This window comes from Typopeltis vanoorti, chromosome 17, assembly GCF_054136105.1.
Source record: "Typopeltis vanoorti isolate ZY-2024b chromosome 17, IOZ_Tvanoo_1.0, whole genome shotgun sequence".
NCBI classification, from domain to species: Eukaryota; Metazoa; Arthropoda; class Arachnida; order Uropygi; family Thelyphonidae; genus Typopeltis; species Typopeltis vanoorti.
Window position 1 is genome coordinate 115,151,903 of NC_143565.1, and position 18,583 is coordinate 115,170,485.

At 35.0% G+C, this 18,583-nt stretch overlaps 1 protein-coding gene across 2 annotated transcripts in view; it reads right to left on the bottom strand.

Moving 5' to 3' along the window:
* Positions 1-10,823, bottom strand: part of TSG101 (tumor susceptibility gene 101) — a 220,767-nt gene extending 209,944 nt beyond the window's left edge. Inside the window, exon 1 of one of the 2 annotated variants that reach the window (XM_090407519.1) lies at positions 10,742-10,823. The gene's annotated coding sequence lies outside the window, so the exon portion shown is untranslated. The remainder of the gene's footprint in view (positions 1-10,741) is intronic. The other variant, XM_090407518.1, reaches the window with a different exon arrangement.
* Between the last annotated feature and the right edge of the window lie 7,760 nt (positions 10,824-18,583).

Genomic DNA, 18,583 nt, shown 5'->3' on the forward strand with positions numbered 1-18,583 from the left:
ACAACCATTTGTTTCTCTCACAGAAGTCATTTTTCTGCAAAAATGTCCAACATTCGGGCCAATCATTATCAGAAGCTGCTTCCTTTTCGGTGCTAGTTTTCTGTTTTACAGGATCGCAAGTAGATTCAACAATTTCTGCTTCTTCAGCCTTACTTTTTTTCTCATTGGCATAAAGTAACTACTTATTTTACTCATTTTGAACAATGATTGCACTGATTTAACTTAGATTAATTCAAAACTTACATGAACATGAATACCTGCCTGTTGCAGAGGGAATATCGAATTGATAAACCGATACTGGAAGCAATCGGAAGTGAACACAACTTCCTGTTTCCGGTTATGTACCAACCTATGAAACAGGAAAGCAGGGTACCAACTTATGAGTAATCAAAATGAAAATTCAATTCATGAACACAGTACCACCTAACAGAATATTTATAATACATTTTGCTGTCAATAAATCGTATATTTTTAAAAACTTAAGAAAAAAGGTGTGGTACTGCATACTGCCAAAAAAAAAAAAGCACTGTGTAAGAATCTAATTGTCTGATTTTTCCTTTTAACTTTCCCACATCTCCAAATCTCTATCTCAAAATGGGTATCCTCTAAACTTAATCAATAAAATGCTCTATAAAAACAACCTCCAGCAACAACGTATAGCGACTCAATACGTATCAACAGGACCGGCAGTAGAGGGCATGCAGAGCATGTGGGCAGCGCCGCCAGGTAATGGTTCATAAGTAAATTTTTAAGAAACAAAATTTTTATCATAAAAACAAAAAATTCTTAAAATGATCAATATTAAAATAAATAAGGCCGGAAAAAGCAAAATTAAAAAAAAAGTATACTGCCGCCTCTTTGATCAGCCGGCTGTTTACAATTTTGCAGCTAGAGCAGGCTAAGTGCTTGTCTGCAGAATGTTGTGTCTACTGCAATCTATCTAAAGTGAAATGGTGAATGGTTTTTATGTGCAGAAACGAATTTTCATACAAAACATTTGTTGCTAGTTAACCAGTCATATGGTACACATCTCAGTAGGCTACTGACAGTAGCGCAGTGCCGACTATTATTTCGTCTCTGTGTCGTGTTGTGTAATAATTTCTTGTGGGTATATTAGAAATGGAATCAAAAATTAAAAAAAGTTATTCGGTGCACAAAATCGTAAGCGTCATGCTGCGAAAGAATCAGATATTAAGAAACAAACTGGGGCTCTTAATAAATTTGTTAAAATATTCTGATGCAGATTGTAACAAACTCGATACTTCAGAAATCAGAGTTGAAGAACTGTGTACATCATCCAGTTTGCATGAAAGTACTATAGCAACTATTGAACAAGATAATTGAACAGGATTTAAGTGAAAAATAGTTAGTCAACTATTTAAAATTAAATAGGGCCTGTTCAAAATAAAAATATAATAGTATCCCAGAGATACATATGGTCGTAAATTTGGCGACACATACTATAATAGAAAAATGGAAAACGGGAGCATGTACCAAGAACATGGCTCATTTATTCCGAAACTTTAAATTCTGTTTTTTTGCAAACTTGTCGTACCTACTGAGTCTTGTAGAAGGTTACAACGATTGGAGAAATGCAAGTACAACTTTACATAGACATGAGACTAGTTTAACTCATATGAAAAATTTCTTAAAATGGAAGGAACTTGATAAAAATTTAAAAAAACAAAACTACTATTCATTTCCAGACTCAAAGCATGTATGAAATGGAAGAGAAACAATAATCAAGTATTTTAGAATGCCTGATTGAAATTATAAAATCCCTCGGTAGTCGAAATTTAGCTTTTTGCAGATCATCTGATAAATTATATGAAAGGAATAACGGCAAATTTTTAAAATTAGTCGAACTGTTTGCTATGTTTGATCCCGTTGTGGAAAATCATACTGAAAGGGGCCTACAATGAAACAATAGGGTACACTATTTGAGTAAAGACAGTCAAAAGGAAATATTGGAAACTTTAAGTAATGCAATCAGGGATACAATTTTATTATCAATTCGAAAATCTAAATATAATTCCATAATTTTAGACTGCACACCTGATGCAAGTAAAACAGAACAAATGACCATTATTATTTGCTTTGTTTCCTGTGACAATGGAATTGTCAAGATCAGAGAAAACTTTTTAGGTTTTGCAGATATATCAGATTCCACAGGACGTGGTTTATTTACAACAATAATGGAACATTCCCATTGAAGACATGCGAGGTCAAGTGTGTGACAATGGGGCAAATATGAAAGGGAAAAAATATGGGCTCCAAAATTTGCTTTTGAACAAAAATCCTCGAGCTTTTTACGTGCCATGTGCTGCTCATACTCTAAATTTAATCCTTAATGATGCAGCTAAAGTGAATGTAGATACAATTAGTTTCTTTGCAATTATTCAAAAAATATAAAATTTCTTTTCATTCTCTTACAAAAGTTGGGCAATCCTTATAAAGTTCGTAAAAAAATTAACATTGAAACAGCCATCAGAAACGCGATGGGAAAGTAAAATTAATGTAATCCGCCTTCTACGATATCAGTTAGGAGAAATTTATGATGCACTTTTTGAAATTTAAATAATGAAAATTTTAATAAATAAACTCAGCATGAAGCACAAACATTATATGCTAAAATAAAGGACTACAAATTTATTTGCTCTCTTATAACTTGGCATGATTTACTTAACAGAATAAACCCTGTGAGTAAAATGCTTCAAGACAAAAATATGAACATTACACTTGCTTTAGGATCTATCGAAAACTTAAAAATATTCTTACAAGAGTATCGATCAGATACAAATTTTAAAGAAGTTCTAAAAACGGCAAAAGAACTGAGTGAAGAGGTGGATGGAGAACAAGAATTTAAAACTGGTAAGGAAGTTCGACAATGAAAGAAGACTCGACAATTGGATTACGAGCATCATGACGAAACGCCACAATCACCAGAAGATAAATTTTGAGTGAATGTGTTTTATACACTTCTAGACTTTGCAATGTGTTTGCCAATAGAACATTTTGAACAACTAAAAATATATTAGAATAATTTTAATTTCTTGTATAGATTACTACAAATTAATATCGAAGATTTACGAAAAAATTGTGATGATTTAAACATTCTCTTGAAGGACTGCAACAATAAAGACGTAAATGCAATAGACCTATATGACGAGTTATGTGCTTTCCGGGATATTTTTCGGAAGGATAATTTAAATATTCAAAAGCCCTTTCGATATTCTTAATTTTATTGTGTCCAATAATTTATCTTTCCTTAACTTTTCAATTGCTTTAAGAATACTATTAACCTTAACTGCTAGTGTAGCGAGCGGTGAACGTTCCTTTTCCAAGTTGAAAATTGATGAAAATCTACTTAAGAACAAGTATGTCACAAAAAAGCCTCGTTAGTTTGACGTTAATAGCTATTGAAAATGATATATGTGTGGAATTAGACGTTAAGACCATTATTTCTAATTTTGTGAATATGAAATCAAAAACATTAAAATTTTAATAAAAAAAATTTCAAGTATATTTATGTAATTTAATTTATTTTCTGTTATTCTGTAAAGATGTTATTTTTTGAAAACTTATATTAAATGTTCTAATTATTTCTGAATTCTTTTCTTATTTTCTCATCTATCTTGAGTTTCTTTTATTTTCCTAAAAGATAGTTCCACTTATAAAAATTATTAAAAATTTTTTACAAGTTACTAAGAATTTAGTAACTTGTAGAATGCAAGAATTTTTTAAACTTTACTTCAAATAAATTTTAACTTTAATTAAAATTCGTTTTAATTTTGTTAGCGATTCGGGTCGGTGAGAAGGCTATAATCCCTGTATCATTATATTCAACGATTAAAGTGAAGTGGCTTTATCAAAATTTGCTTTAACTTTTGAGAATTTTTTGAATATTTTTGAAGGTTTTTAACGATTATCCTGCCTAATAAACACCCCCGGTTCGTTACATTTAGCAAACCAATGTGTGGCTGTTCTGTCAAAATTCATTTAAGAAATTTCAAATAAATTAAATTTTGATTATCGTAAAAGAACCACACACTCCCGGATCATTACAGGGGTGCTTAGATAGAAAGTGCATGCAGGCAGCAAAGACCCTAGCGCTGGCTCTGCGTATCAACCATTGTCATACCCTATGTTGGTTTAGTCTCCAATAAAATATCTAGAATTTTAAAGCTTATAACATCAGAGTGGTGTTTAAACTGACCGCTACCATTAGACAGTTTTTAAGATCCCCTAAAGAGAGTGTACCTTTTTTCAAATATGCAGGTGTTTACAGCATACCTTCTACGTGTGGACTATCCTACATAGGCCAAACTTCAAGAAGCTTAGAAATTAGACACAAGGAACATGTCGGAGACGTTAATCATAACAAAATAGACACCTCAGGTTTGGTGCATCACTTCTCAACTTCAAACCACACTATAGATTGGGATAACAGCTCAATGCCATATTTGGAGGAAGATTACAAATGTTGAATATTTAAAGAAGCTGGTCCTACAAACAGGAAACAACCTTAATAGAAACCAAGGATTAATATTAAAGGATATATGGAAAAATCTTATTAACTCATTAAGTTTAGCAGAACTACAGTATGCCAAAAGCTATGTAACGTGTATTTATAATAATGACTGAAGTATCTCGCTTCACGTATACCATATCACGTGGTGCCTTCCAATTTTGTTGTCTAACTGTTACTATATTCCTCCGTTTTTTTTGCATTTATTAGTTTTTTCACCGTTTAGTCTTGACAAAGCTTGCCAGTTTTGCTAGCGAAACTAGTTGACGAATTTGTATATATATGTATTAAACCTACGGTCTTATAATCCAAATATCTGTTTTGTGTTAATTATAGTTAATAAAGACCAAATAACCTTCAACATGTCTGTGTTTTTATATTGTATCTATAGCTAAGTGCTTGTTTTATGAGATATTGAGGTGTGATAGCAAATTTTTTTATTACATGGAATGGATTTATTTCCTTGTACTTTGGCAAATTTTGGTATGACATGATGAGAAAGGCATTTCTTTAAAAATTATATATGTTGTTTCTGTTTGTAGTATGGTAAAATCATGTTGGTATAAGCAAAAGTCACAATGGGTCACTCACAAACTCTCAGTAAAGTTTTGCTAGAAAAAGCACAAGACAGAATAATGGGGGATTTCAGCTACAATCAGACTGGAAGGTGGAAAGAAAATATGACAAAGTAAATGTATTGGAGGGCATCTGAAATAACATCTAAGGATATTTTCATAACCGGTTAACCATTTTTGTTGCCATATGGAGAAAATGATCATGCAATGCATTCTTGATGAGAGAGAGCTACACATATTATGGAATTTTTAGTTAAGAAGGAATACTCATAGAACCATAGATCTGGTGACTGACACTTAGAAAATAGCCTGGAACAATGCCATGACATACTCAATTGCAAAGAAAAGATGTTAACAGTGCACAGGAAATGGAGTGTTTCAGTGAAGCATCCAAGGTCAAACGCAGAAGAATCATGTGTAAGATAAATAGAGAAGCAGCAGCATTCCCCACCTCCCTTGCACAATAAAAAAAAAAAAAAAGCAATGTGGAGAATATGTAAAGAGAAAGTTGATCAGCAGATTCATGAGCAACAATGCACAGCACACGCAAGAAGGATGAGATGAGGAATGCAAGATCAGATTATGAGAGGAAATTAGCTATGAAGGCTAAAGAATGATTATAAAAATATAAATGTAATGAATGCAGGGTACAGGGAGGATACAGAAACAGAAAAAATAGCTGAAGTTGTGAGTATTCACTTTGTGAAGATGCATCATCCAAATAGAGATAAAAATAACAGATGTAAGAACAGAGATAGATGAACTGGAGATCCCTAGAATATTATGAAATGCCAATATAAGTAGATAATCATGGTAATGGATGAAAGAGTTATTCATGTTTAATGAGAAAATTTAAGAAAATTGGTAGTGCTTCTGACCAAGCTGTTTAAATCTCTCAGCACTGGCAGGGTTTTTCCAAGTGAGTAAAAACACAAGAAAGTTCCATTAGATAAAGGAGGCCTTTAGACAGAGTGCAAATTATAATCATCCAGCATCTCAGGAGAAGATACTGATACACACAGAATTCAGGAACAGATATGGTAGACATTGTGAAAGGTAGGTTTTAGTAATTTACTAATCTCATAAAATAAAATGACACAGTTGAAGTTGATAATTCGAGTATGAGGAAAGATTGAAAAGATGTAATTTGCAGAGACTAGTGGAGAGAAGGAAGAGGAGAGATATGATAGAGACCTACAAGTTGGTAAGGGGTTGCTATAGGATCAATGGTGGAGAAGTTCTACAGCGAATAGTGGGAGATCAGGGGAGAACCAGAGGTCATCCCTGGAAACTGTATAAAGAGGGTGTGAGTAGGGGAGTGAGAGGCAGGTTTTTTTTCGTGCAGAGTTGTGAATGATTGGAATGCCTTGCCTGAGAGTGTGGTGTCTGCAAGGAGTTTGAATGTGTTTAAGACCCGGTATGATGAGATGTGTGTGAGATAAAAGGACCTCCTAGATGAGTCTTTGACTCCATGAGGTCTTGTTTAATAATAATAATAATAATAATAATAATAATAATAATAATAAAGACAGCTACACTATGATATTCCTGAACTGGCAGGATACTGAAGAGAACCTAATAATATGAATAAACATTAAATAGTAAATGGTAGAGCAGAATCAAGAAAAAGGTTGGAGATGATGACATGCCAAAGGGCTCTCTACTTACCCAATACTGTTTTGCACATTAATTTTATTATTATTTTTATTTTATTTTAATGGCACAGACATCAAAGGTCATACTGCACCAAGCTACAGGTCACAGCAGTACATATGGTAACTGGTTAGTAGAATAATCACAAACATCCATGCCTTGGCAAGATTTGAATTCACAGCCTCTTGGCTGGAGAGCAGATATACTAACCACTCACCCAACCAGGCCAGCTTTGTACATTAATGATATAATATAAAGAATGATATGAGAGGGAATATCCATATTGCTGATTTCAAATTGGGGAGGACAGCAGATAATGACACTGTGATCCTGCAAGACAATTTAAATTAGCACTGAAGAAATTGTTGAAGCTAGAAATATGAGTAATCTCAGACAAAGAATTTAAGAAATGAATAGTGAAGCTCCTTATGAGGATTTTTTCACTGTCCGACTAGACTTCGACAGAAATTCAACCTTCAGATATAAGTAATCCAAGGTCAACGTAATTATCAGAATCTGAAGAGCAATAAACATAGCAAATGAATGTAAAGCAGGCCATTAGTGATTAGTGCCTACTTGGCTTAAGATCTTGACACCATTTATGAAAATTATGCATTTCATTTAGCATTCAACAGCAGCTAGGCACAATGCCAGGAATCTTGCATATATTGATAGTATCAGGTTATGAATATATAACTTGATAAATCACTCAATAGCCAACGACTATAGGAAAAACAGTGTGTGCGTATTTATACAAATAAATTGCTTTAAATAAGGTTGCTGTTATATATAGACCATGTATTTTTACTTCCTGATTATTAAATTTGTCTCCATTATTATTTAACCTTTATATCAATTAAATATTTAACCTTTATATCAATGACATTGTCCATGGATTGCAAGGGGATATTCTGTTGTTTGTGGATGATGCCAAACTGGGAAGGGTTATTAGTAATAGTGCAGATGTGGTAGCCCTGCAAGAGGATTTGAATAAGCTAGACAGATGGGCAAATGAATGGGGGTATCAGTTTAATGCAACAAAATATAAGGTCTTGAGGTTTGGGACACATCGATGGGATGCTGCATACTCTATGGGAGGAGTTAAGCTGGAGAAAGTAGGGGAGACGAGAGATATGGGGTTGATGATTGATAGAAAACTGAAATTTAGGGGACATACTGCAAAGGTAGTGAAGGTAACACAGAGGATTGCTGCAATAATAGAAGGACACTGACCTGCAGAGATAAAATGGTTATCATTCTGTTGTATAAGACTCTGATCAGACCACACTTTGACTATTGTGATCTAAGTGTGGTCTGATCTGGTCTCAGATCAGACCACAGATCTGTTCCCCAGGATTTGAAGGGGATAAATTAACTGTGTGGCTGAGAGAGTGTGGACTGCAAAGTTTGGTGGATAGAAGAAGGAGAGGTGATACGATTGAGACTTTTAAACTGTTGAAAGGTCGTTACAGGGTTGACACTGGGGAGTTCCTTCACTTGGTTGAACACTGGGGAGTTCCTTCACTTGTCATGATTCCTCGGGAAGGAATCATGACAAGGGGAAATTGCGAAAGGAAACTGTGAGAAAGAGGGTGAGGAGTGGTTTCTTTGCATGAAGGGTGGTTGAACCATGGAATGCATTGCCTGATGGAGTAGTGAGATTGAGAACAGTCAATGCGTTTAAGAAGTGGTATGATAGACTGTGTTTCCTGGGGGGGGGGAGAACCTCCCTGGATGAGTCTTGATAGACTTGTGTTTCTTAGAAAGGACATCCCAAGATGAGTCTTTTGACTCCATGTAGGCCTGAATAATAATAATAATAATTATTATTATTATTATTATTATTATAAGGTACTGTATAAAATAAATGAACTTGACCTTTATGATCTGGTGTAATAATAGCATGGGATAATAAAAAAAATAAAAAAAAAACTTTCTGATTATATTATACATGTTGATATGAACTCTTTAACAATTAGGAGCTATTTATTTTGGAACTATTTAGGATAAATACTGTAATGCAAGAAGACCATTGTGATGTACAAGCTTAAATGATAATCACGAAGCTGATTTTCTACAGTATTACATAAAGTTTTTATACTACTGAGCAGAAGTGTGAACTGCTGATTAAGCTTTAATCTGTTAAAATGTACTGAATCAAGTTAATAAAAATTAGAAACATGAAATGAAGGTCCTAGCTATTTATATTTGACTTTGAAGCTAAATGAAAATGTAATTCAAATGTCCAGAATAACTTGTGTTTCACCTTTTTCCATATTTCATGATTTGATATTCCTTTATCAACTAAGAAATGTGAATATTGCAGTTTAATAAAATGCAAACAGAAGTTTAACATGTTAATTTTAAAATTCACCTTTAATATAATTTTTGCAACTCGCAATCATTTAAGGTTGTAGACCCATAGCACATTACTACCATGGTTGTGCTAAGGATTTATATTTTTTAATTTTATATATATATTGCCCACTTTAGCCCTCCACTCCAATAAGCAGAGCAATCTCACACCAAGCAATGAAATTAATCTCCTGCCTAAACATCCCTACTAACCATTTGGCCAACCAAGCAGCTGGCAATTATTGGTTAAGATTAGTATTTATTCACATTTTATATTAAACCAAGGATATTGCTAGGAGAGAAGCCTAATGAAAAGAAAACAAATTAATGCTAGATATTCACAAATGATAAACATGTCTGATACTTACTGAAAGAAGTTGACACACCAAAGAGAGGAGGGAATCAAATTTAATGGACTTATAGGCTATGATCATAAGGCAGTATTAAAAATGAAATAAAAATTCATAAAATACTGAGAAGTTAGTGCAGAGGATGAATCTTTACAACAGTAGCTTCCAATGTGGATGGCAACCCATTAGCGATCATGAAATTAATTTAATTAGAATGATTATTAAAAATGAATTTTTACACAGTCTTACTGATTCAAATTCTTTAGTGACATTTTGATAATAGTAGAAACATTTTCTTGGCTTGCTTAATTAAATGTGAGATTGGAATAACTTGATAAAAAGTTTTTGAATCATCTACAAACTCTCTTATCACAACTCTCTCACTCTGACAGAACCTGTATGAAATATGACATTTAAAAAAAAATAATACACGAATAAATAATTTTTTATGAATTCTCTTTGTACTGTTCACCTTCTGTATTTAATTATTAATATATTCATCTATAACATTAGCCTATGTAATATTTTTAAATCTGTTATAACACAATTTGGATTGCGGTGCAAGTGTATTTCTGATGGGTCGTAATAATAATAATAATAATAATAAAAAAAACTATGAAAAGCACTGCTCTTGAAGGAATGATTTATAATAACTACGAACGTGCAAGCGACAGAAAATACAAGAAACTGACACGAAATATGACATAAAATGAAAGGATATTTAACTGGATAAGTTTACTTAAAAGTTGGATGTTTATGCAATGCGAAATGGTTAGCTAAAAATGTTTTAGGTCAAAAATGTTAACATAATTCATCACATCATAACATAAAGAAAAAACATTACTGCTTATATTATTATACGAATATTCAAAAATGGATTAAATCACCTCTCAAAAAATATCGCTTATCTATACACACACACACACACACATAGCAAGTAGATAATTACTAAGCGAATCAACCTCTGGAACCATCCATACAGATGTTAGAAGATATATCAATATTAAGAATGTTGTGTTCACATTATTACCTATACTCATTAAACATTTTCTTTTAATTTATTTCGTATTTTCATACCGTGCCAATTAATCATATCGTAATAAGGCACAGGAAAAGAGGTGAAACAGATGAATAGCATTCGTGAGTTAACAATCGTGGTGATTTTCTTAATAGCAATGCGAACTAAAAAAAAAAAAAAAGTGACATTATACCTTGTCACATCAGCCTAATAAATACTCAATAACAATCACAAGATAAAGAAAATAAAATGAAATCCATACCAAAACTTTATATTACTTCCCTTTTGATTACTATACAATGAGTCAGATGACAATATTTTTAATATTGCAAGACACTCCGACACTAGGTGGCAGATTCACAAAAACTGTATGAGATAAATACACTTTAAACATTTCTATTTTATTCGGAAATGGCTGGTCAAAAATCACTGAAATTCACATTACTAGGAGCTGATTAATTAATCGACAAATTTTAACAAGAAGTAGTAACGGCAATTAAATTTTAAAAGGAACAAAAACAAATTAAAATAAAGGAAGTTTTTTTCTTTTTGAAGCGTTACTTAGCTCTTGAAATTCTACTGCTTCCCGCTTTAATTTTTGTTTTTCTTTTTGGGAATTAGAGAAATTGAAAACTTTTTTCAATATGCTAAAAATATATCTTCTTTAGCTAAACTGCTCGAAGTGAATCAGTTTAACAATTTTGGAACGGGCATTATACCATATGAGCCTCCGTGGCTCAGTCGATATAGACGAGGTCGGAAAGACCTGGATTCGATTCCCGTCAGTGCCGTCGACAGGGTGTAGCATAGAGGCAGCTGCCTCACGAAGTGGCTTAATATGACGCTAGTTCAGCCATATTACGGTAGGCGCCGTCGCTGCGCTAATAATTCCTGCGTAGAAAGTGCGGAAAAAGGTTTTCCAAGCTTAAACCGATTAAAAATTATTCGCGAACAGCAATGACCCAAGAAAGATTGGTTGGGCTAGCAACTATATCGATAGAGGCGGACATAGCTTATAATTTAAATTTAGAAGAGCTGTTTTATAAACAGTTTTATTATGCGATATAAGGTTGGTCGATTGGTAGAGCCTCTGCTACTAATGGCCTAATTAAGTAAGTTTGAGCGCGGTTAGTAGTTGGACGGAGCCAACTGTTCGATGCTGTTGGCACACTCTCCCTCGATGAGTCCTTGGACTCCCTGGAGGTGTCAAATAATAATAATAATATCCCCCGTTGAGCAAACATTCAATTAATATTATCATCTAATTGTCTTGCATTAATGTTTCTATTGTAATAAAAACAAAATTGCAATTGGAGATTTTCTTATATTTTTGTCTTATAATCCGTCAGAGGAGATATTTAATTGTTTGCCTCAGGGCGCGATCAAATCTGGCGACGGCCCTGATTCCATCCATGACGTGAGGAACTTTTATCTGGTCTCTTCCGACTAAAGATAAGTTAACCGGTCTCATACGGAGGTGGTGTTTCTATCGGTAACTGGGGTTTTTCATCCCTCAAAACAGGCAAACAGGTCTACATGCACGGTTCTCGTGAACACACAAGGCTACAGTCATAAATACTTACCGGAAGGAAGGCAACGAGAAACACCTTGCATCATTATCTCCCTAGTAATCAGTTGCAACCCTCTCAAAGAGAGGAAGCCACAGGATGAGGGATTAGGATTATGCCATAACAACCAACTGAATATGCTGAATTTCATGGGCCTACTTTCATCAAATAAGGGGGAATCCTGTAACTGATTTCATTCCCCAAGAGGAGAAGATAAGGCCATTTTAGGCTAACTAAGGTGAGTTAACAATCAGAGATAACTTTTTTTTTTTTGAAGATGCGAAGCCAAACTCCAACTATCACCATTAGTGATAGCTTTCTGGCTATCAGTGGGTTCATGCACATATAGAGGAAAGTGCAGCAATTAACTAATTCCTTTAACGGGCTGTCAATTCCTATGAAGGGCTGTCAATTTCCAATCACAAATAACTGTCCCAAGACTATCAGTGATTTTAATAGAAAAAAGTACTGAAAACAACCCTCCCCCCCCCCAAAAAAAAAAGTTTCACTGAAGAAAAAATCTACTTGCCTGTGTCACAGATCAGTTTAGGAAAAAGGCTGAAGAAACGACTAGAAAAACTTCCTTTCGGGAGTTTGAATTTAACTTATGTCTTTCTTCTAGTGGGTAAGCTTTATGGAAACAAATGCCATTTCACACAAGCAACTCAGGAACTTCGATCAAATAACATAACAACATATCCTCTGTCCTTTTTACTTCCTAAAGGGAGCTGTTGACACCTATTTAATCCTAAAAACCTTTGGATATTATTTAGAAAGTGGTCGCAAATCTAATCATCATCAGTGGTTCATTTCAAGAATACTGATGTCTTAAAGTCTTCAGAAAGCAGTCTCTGGCAGAGAAATGTCTCCAGTTACTAAATTCTGATTAGTATTAAACTCATAAATCAGTATTAGTATTAATCTCATAAATCAGTATGAGTATTAGTATTACTCTCAAATTAGTATCCTAATTAGTATTACTCTCAAAAGCAGCATCAAGTGAAGAGATGGCAAACAAGTGCCGCGATCTCGTCGATAACTCAAACATAATATATTATTTGTATGAAATAGTATGAGATTTACGGTCGATTTTCTGGAGTTTACGGGATGAAAAACCAGAGGGGAAAAACCGCTTGCCCGTGACAGAAATCGACTAATTTGGAACTGGTTGAAGAAAAGCTTGGAAAAAGTTCTAATCGGCGACTAGAATTAAATTTAGGCTCTTCTTCCTCTGGAGAATACCAATGTGGATGCAATGGTGTTCTCCAGAGGAATTCTCACTTCCACTGAGCTATACAGGCTTCTTTAAGAGATTATTAAATGATATAAACAGTGAAAAAAGAGAGATAGAAAATAATCTACTGAAATGTAATCATGGATCAGAAATTGAGAGATAAATATTAGCTCAATAGATGATCTTTGACTAGAGACACACTCAAAACAATTAGGGGATATTTTGGTTTTCTTGTGAATTATAAAGTTTTAAATATAATTTACAAATGTAACACATTTATTTCAAAATTTTTTATAATATTCTTAATAATATACAACAATGTAGGACACGCAACTGCGTACAAAATCATGTTAAGACTTGTCGAAATGTGTCTTAGCCGTATTAGCGTATGAGGGGTATAAAAGAGTGATTGTTGCGCTCACTTCCAAAGTGCATAATTATCACTTCAACTGTAAACTTGTGTCTCCTACCAACCATTATATTGTTACAAAATGGCAGAGCAACATGATATCAGGTAATCCATGGGTTGGAGAGCCATTAATCGATTAGAAGCTGGACAAACGAAGCACGGTTTCGCTCATGGGTGTCATGTATCTCAAAGGATAATTTCGCGACTTTGGAATCGCTTTCTGGAGACGGGAAATGTTTGCTGAAGACAAGGTCAACGTCGCCATTCATCGACGACTCCATCAGACAATCAGTATTTGTCATTACTTGCCAGAAGAAATCGAACACTTAACGCAAAAAAACTTCAAAGTGAAGTTGCCGCAGCAACAGGGAGGCTGGTATCGACACAGACAGTACGAAATCGTCTTCATGACATAGGTGCATATGCTCGAAGACCAATGGTTTGCATTCCACTTACTGGAAATCACAAAAGAGCCCGAAGAATTGAGGCACAGGAACACCGCAATTGGTCAAGATTTCGAGTCTAGTCGGCGATTAGAGGAAATTTTTCTAAGCCTTTTTTCGACCGGTTTCCGAGTTAGTCGATCTCTGTCACGAGCAAGTGGGTTTTTTCTCCCAGAAACTCGGGTTTTTCCTCCCTTAAACTCAAGAAAATCGACCGTAGAACCCACATTATTTCAGACATTAAAAATATCGTGTTAGGGTTAGGAACCACAATAGCGGCAATTGTTGAGCCATTCTCTTCACTGTGTGCAGCTTAATTAGTGATAGCCTTGGGCCAGCTATCTCTGATTGGGTACGAATTGAGATTGAACTGCCCACTCAGTCTCCAAAAAGTTAGATAGGGCTAAACGGCCTCAACTATTCTCTATACGGGAATAAAAAAAGGCAGCCAGAAACATGAGGATGCTGAAAATACTTCAATTAAAATCATCAGCTCGTTTATGGTGAGACGCGATAGTGAAAGTGATAAAATTGCAACAAGTGAAGCTCTTGTTGCTTATCATATTGTTCGTCACGGCCAAAGTTTTTGCACAAATGAATGTTTGTCGACATTGATAAATAAAATTTATGAATGAAAATTTTCTTCTACACGTACCAAATCAGAAGCAATAGTTACCAACATTTTATCACTATACATATTGAGCAAAGTAACAGAGGCTTTGAATAAAACAAAAAGCCTTACAGTCAGTTTAGATGTAGCAAACAAAAACAAAAAAAAAAAACTTTTTCCAATCGTTATGCGGCACTTTTCGACATATTGTGGTGTTCAAGACAAAATTATAGACTTTATTTCCTTACCTGAAACACAGTCGCTCTCTCTACATCTACTTAAATTTTTGTATGAGTTCTGTCACTGAAGAATAATAGTAAGCTCAATATGTTTATTTAATATAACCTTATTTTATCGTGTTACTTTTTCATGAACACAGAATATTACATAACCCCGTCCCGTTTTTGTCTCAAGGAAATATGGTCAGCCTAGTATTTCAGGACATCAAAATGGAATTTGGATGGAATTACGCATTTAGATAAATGCGTCGTTTTATTTATTAAACGAGGAAAAATTAGCGACACTAGCAATTTTAATTTTGATTAAGAGAAATATATAAAAGCAACTAACAAATACCATAAATACCAAGGAATATTAGAAGCAGTGATATTTTGCTCTGGAAAGTTAAACAACAGGCAGCAGCCGGATATACCAAAATAGTTAAAAATATTCTTAAAACAAAACTAAATGGATTAAATGCCATTTGAGTAATAGAATTCTTGGGCTATACCAATGATCCGATACACAGCTAACATAATAGACTGGACAAAAGAAGACCTGGACCTATTGGACTGCAAAATTAGAAAATTAAGGACTATGCATCGTGAATTACATCCACGAAGTGATACTGACCGGTACACGTAGGTACACCACGTACGTGTACCGGTACACCTTCACGTAGGTACACCACCTAGTGATGTACCTACCAAGGAGAATAGGTGGATGGGATGGGGTCTGTTGCAAGTGAGACAGATTGTGGAAGAAGAAGAAATAAGTTTAAAAAGTAACTTCGACAATAGCTCTGAACAAATGCTTCAAGCATTGAACTGACATCCATTTTCCTATGCCCACAATTCCAGCCTATTCAAATCATTTTGCAAGTACTGCATATGAGCAGAATTCTTGATTACCCTACCAATATCACTTACCCAATATCATTAATGTACAGATTGAATAACAGTAGACTAAGCACTGATCCTTGTGGTACACCATTGTTACCATAAATCTTGCGGACTCACATTCCTCCATATATCACTTTTTGATATCTGTCAGTCAGCCATCTTCTTATCCACGCTAATATTCTCTAATTCAAACCCATATTCTCCAATTTATGCAACAGTCTTCCATGCGGTATTCTGTCAAAAGCCTTAGCAAAATCCAATATTATCATAGTGTATCCATTCCCCTTGTCTAGTTCAATGGTAACATTGTTATAGAATGTGAGCAAGTTGCTAAAACTTGACCTTCGCTTAGTAAACCTATGTTGCTCATTGCAAAGTAAGATTCACTGTCAATCCATTTCTGAATGCGAGCCCTGACCAATTTTTCCAAAATCTTCACCACCACTCCTGAGATACTAATTGGTCGATAGTTGGATAATCGGTCTCTGCACCCTTGATAATTATTATTATTATTATTATTATTACATTGTAACCTACTTTTCCTTTTTATTGTTGTATCTCACAGTTGTCCGCAAGGTTAGCCTAGTGGCTGTGCACTTCTCAACCATTTGCCTGGGGAAGGAGTGTCCTGGGTTCGATTCCCTTCGGAGGCGTGAGGAGCTTAAAGATCTTCTTCAGCTATAGCCAAGTTAGCTAAGGGCGTGGACAGTAGGGTTTTCCCCCCTAGTTTATCCTGGGATTTTTCATCCTAGAAACAGCCAAACCTGCCCCTGAACACATGATACAGCCATAGGATATAGTATGGCAAGGAAGGCAACGGGAAACCACCTTGCTCATAATCATCTCCCTAGATGATTATGAGCAAGGTGGAAGACCTTGCTCATAATTATCATATGGATGGTGGGGTAGCATAGCTCCCGTACCATCCGTATGGATGAAAAGAAAACTAATCATCATCATCATCATCATCTCACAGTTGCTACGTGTAGTTTGTATGTTGAATTCCCCGATAGCTCTTCCTCCCATTTGTTATGGTAAGATGTTGCTGCTTTCGACGAATACCAGCGAGGTTTCCTAAATCGAAAAATTTCAAGTCGAAGTGTATTTATAACTAAATTTTCCACAAATGACGAGAGATGCAACATTTCCCACTGTTTGCATATTTCATAGCGCACATTTGTGTTGTGGCTAAACGAGAAAGCATTAATGGCTGCAGTACAGTTAGAATTCTCATGTAAATATAGGAAAGATTTCTATGCATATTGTTACTGTGGAACATTACATGAAGAACACTTCTGTCCATATCATAGCACACTCAGTGCCTGGTTAATCATGCCCAACGGCAAGAATTTTGTGAGTGGCTGAATGCTAATCTCTGATTGCATCGACACATGTTGCCGTTGCAATAAAACTGAAATCACCGCAGTGGGTTCAACAACTATCACTTCACGTGTACAGTCAGGAACGAATACTCATGCCATTGTGAAAATTATTTTTCAACATCGCTTCAGTCAATATGTTGTGCTGAGTCCTCAATGATAAGTTAACTGTGCCTTTTATTTTTGAGAGATCTGAAGAGATTGGTGATGAGTACTGTGTTTAAGACATTGTTATGGTAGATCTTGAATCATTTGCGTACTGCAAGTTTTCTCGAAAGAAAAAGAGGAATGGAGAATACTGTCATCAACAATACTATGGATAGTATTTGAGTCAGAAAGAGAGAAAGAGAGAGAGAGAGAGAGAGAGAGAGAGAGAGAGAGAGAGAGAGAGAGAGAGAGAGAGATAACGTCAATAGTGTATAGGAATGAATAACGTGGATGAGAGTACAGAATCCGGTGGTATTCCAGTATTGATAAAGAAATCTGATCAGAAGAAGTTATCTGCCATTACACGCAATGAATGAGAAGAAGCTGCGAGTCGAATTACAGATGCAGGAGGGGAAACTGAAACTAGCTTAATAAGAAAGTCTCAATACTAGACACTAACGAATGACTTGAAAATATTAAAATCGATCATTTATATTTCTCTAACCTTCCCCCCCCCCCTTACCTGTGCCCAAAGGTGGTAAGGTAAGCGAAGAAGTCTACTGTAGAATGAGGGTGACTGAATCCATATTATTAGTCAGTAATTAACTGCCGAGTGTACAGGTAGTGAAGAAGCTAGTTGTTGATGACTTTCTCAATCACTTTCTGGAGTATTGAGATGAGAGCACTGGGACGATAGTTTGATTGCTGACTTTTATTTGTCTTTGTAGGGGCAGACTAGATAAGGGCTTTCTTCCTTGCCGTTGGGATAGATGATTATGTCGTTTATATTAGGGATAGATAGAGCACAAGTTTTTAGCATAACCGAAGAGGGACCAGGAGACTTATTACAATCAAACCTATTGGCATATTTTTGATATCCTTCTGACGCATGATTAGAAGAAGCATGCCATGGGGCATATGTCGAATAGTGGGAAAATTTAAACAAGAGTTGAAAGGAAAAACTGTTGCCGAAATTTCTGCATTATCTTTTAGAGATTCTACCATTAAAAGATAACTAGGCTAAGATTATGATCTGAACTGCAATGTGGAGCAAGCGTCTACAGTGCATTTGGAAGGAGAGGTTAAGTAAAGGTCTACAATATTTGCCGAATGAAGTAAAGGCCTACAATATTCTGGTTGGCAGATGATGAATTGTGTGGTAAATAGAAGTGATAGCAAATTTGGTTTGCCTT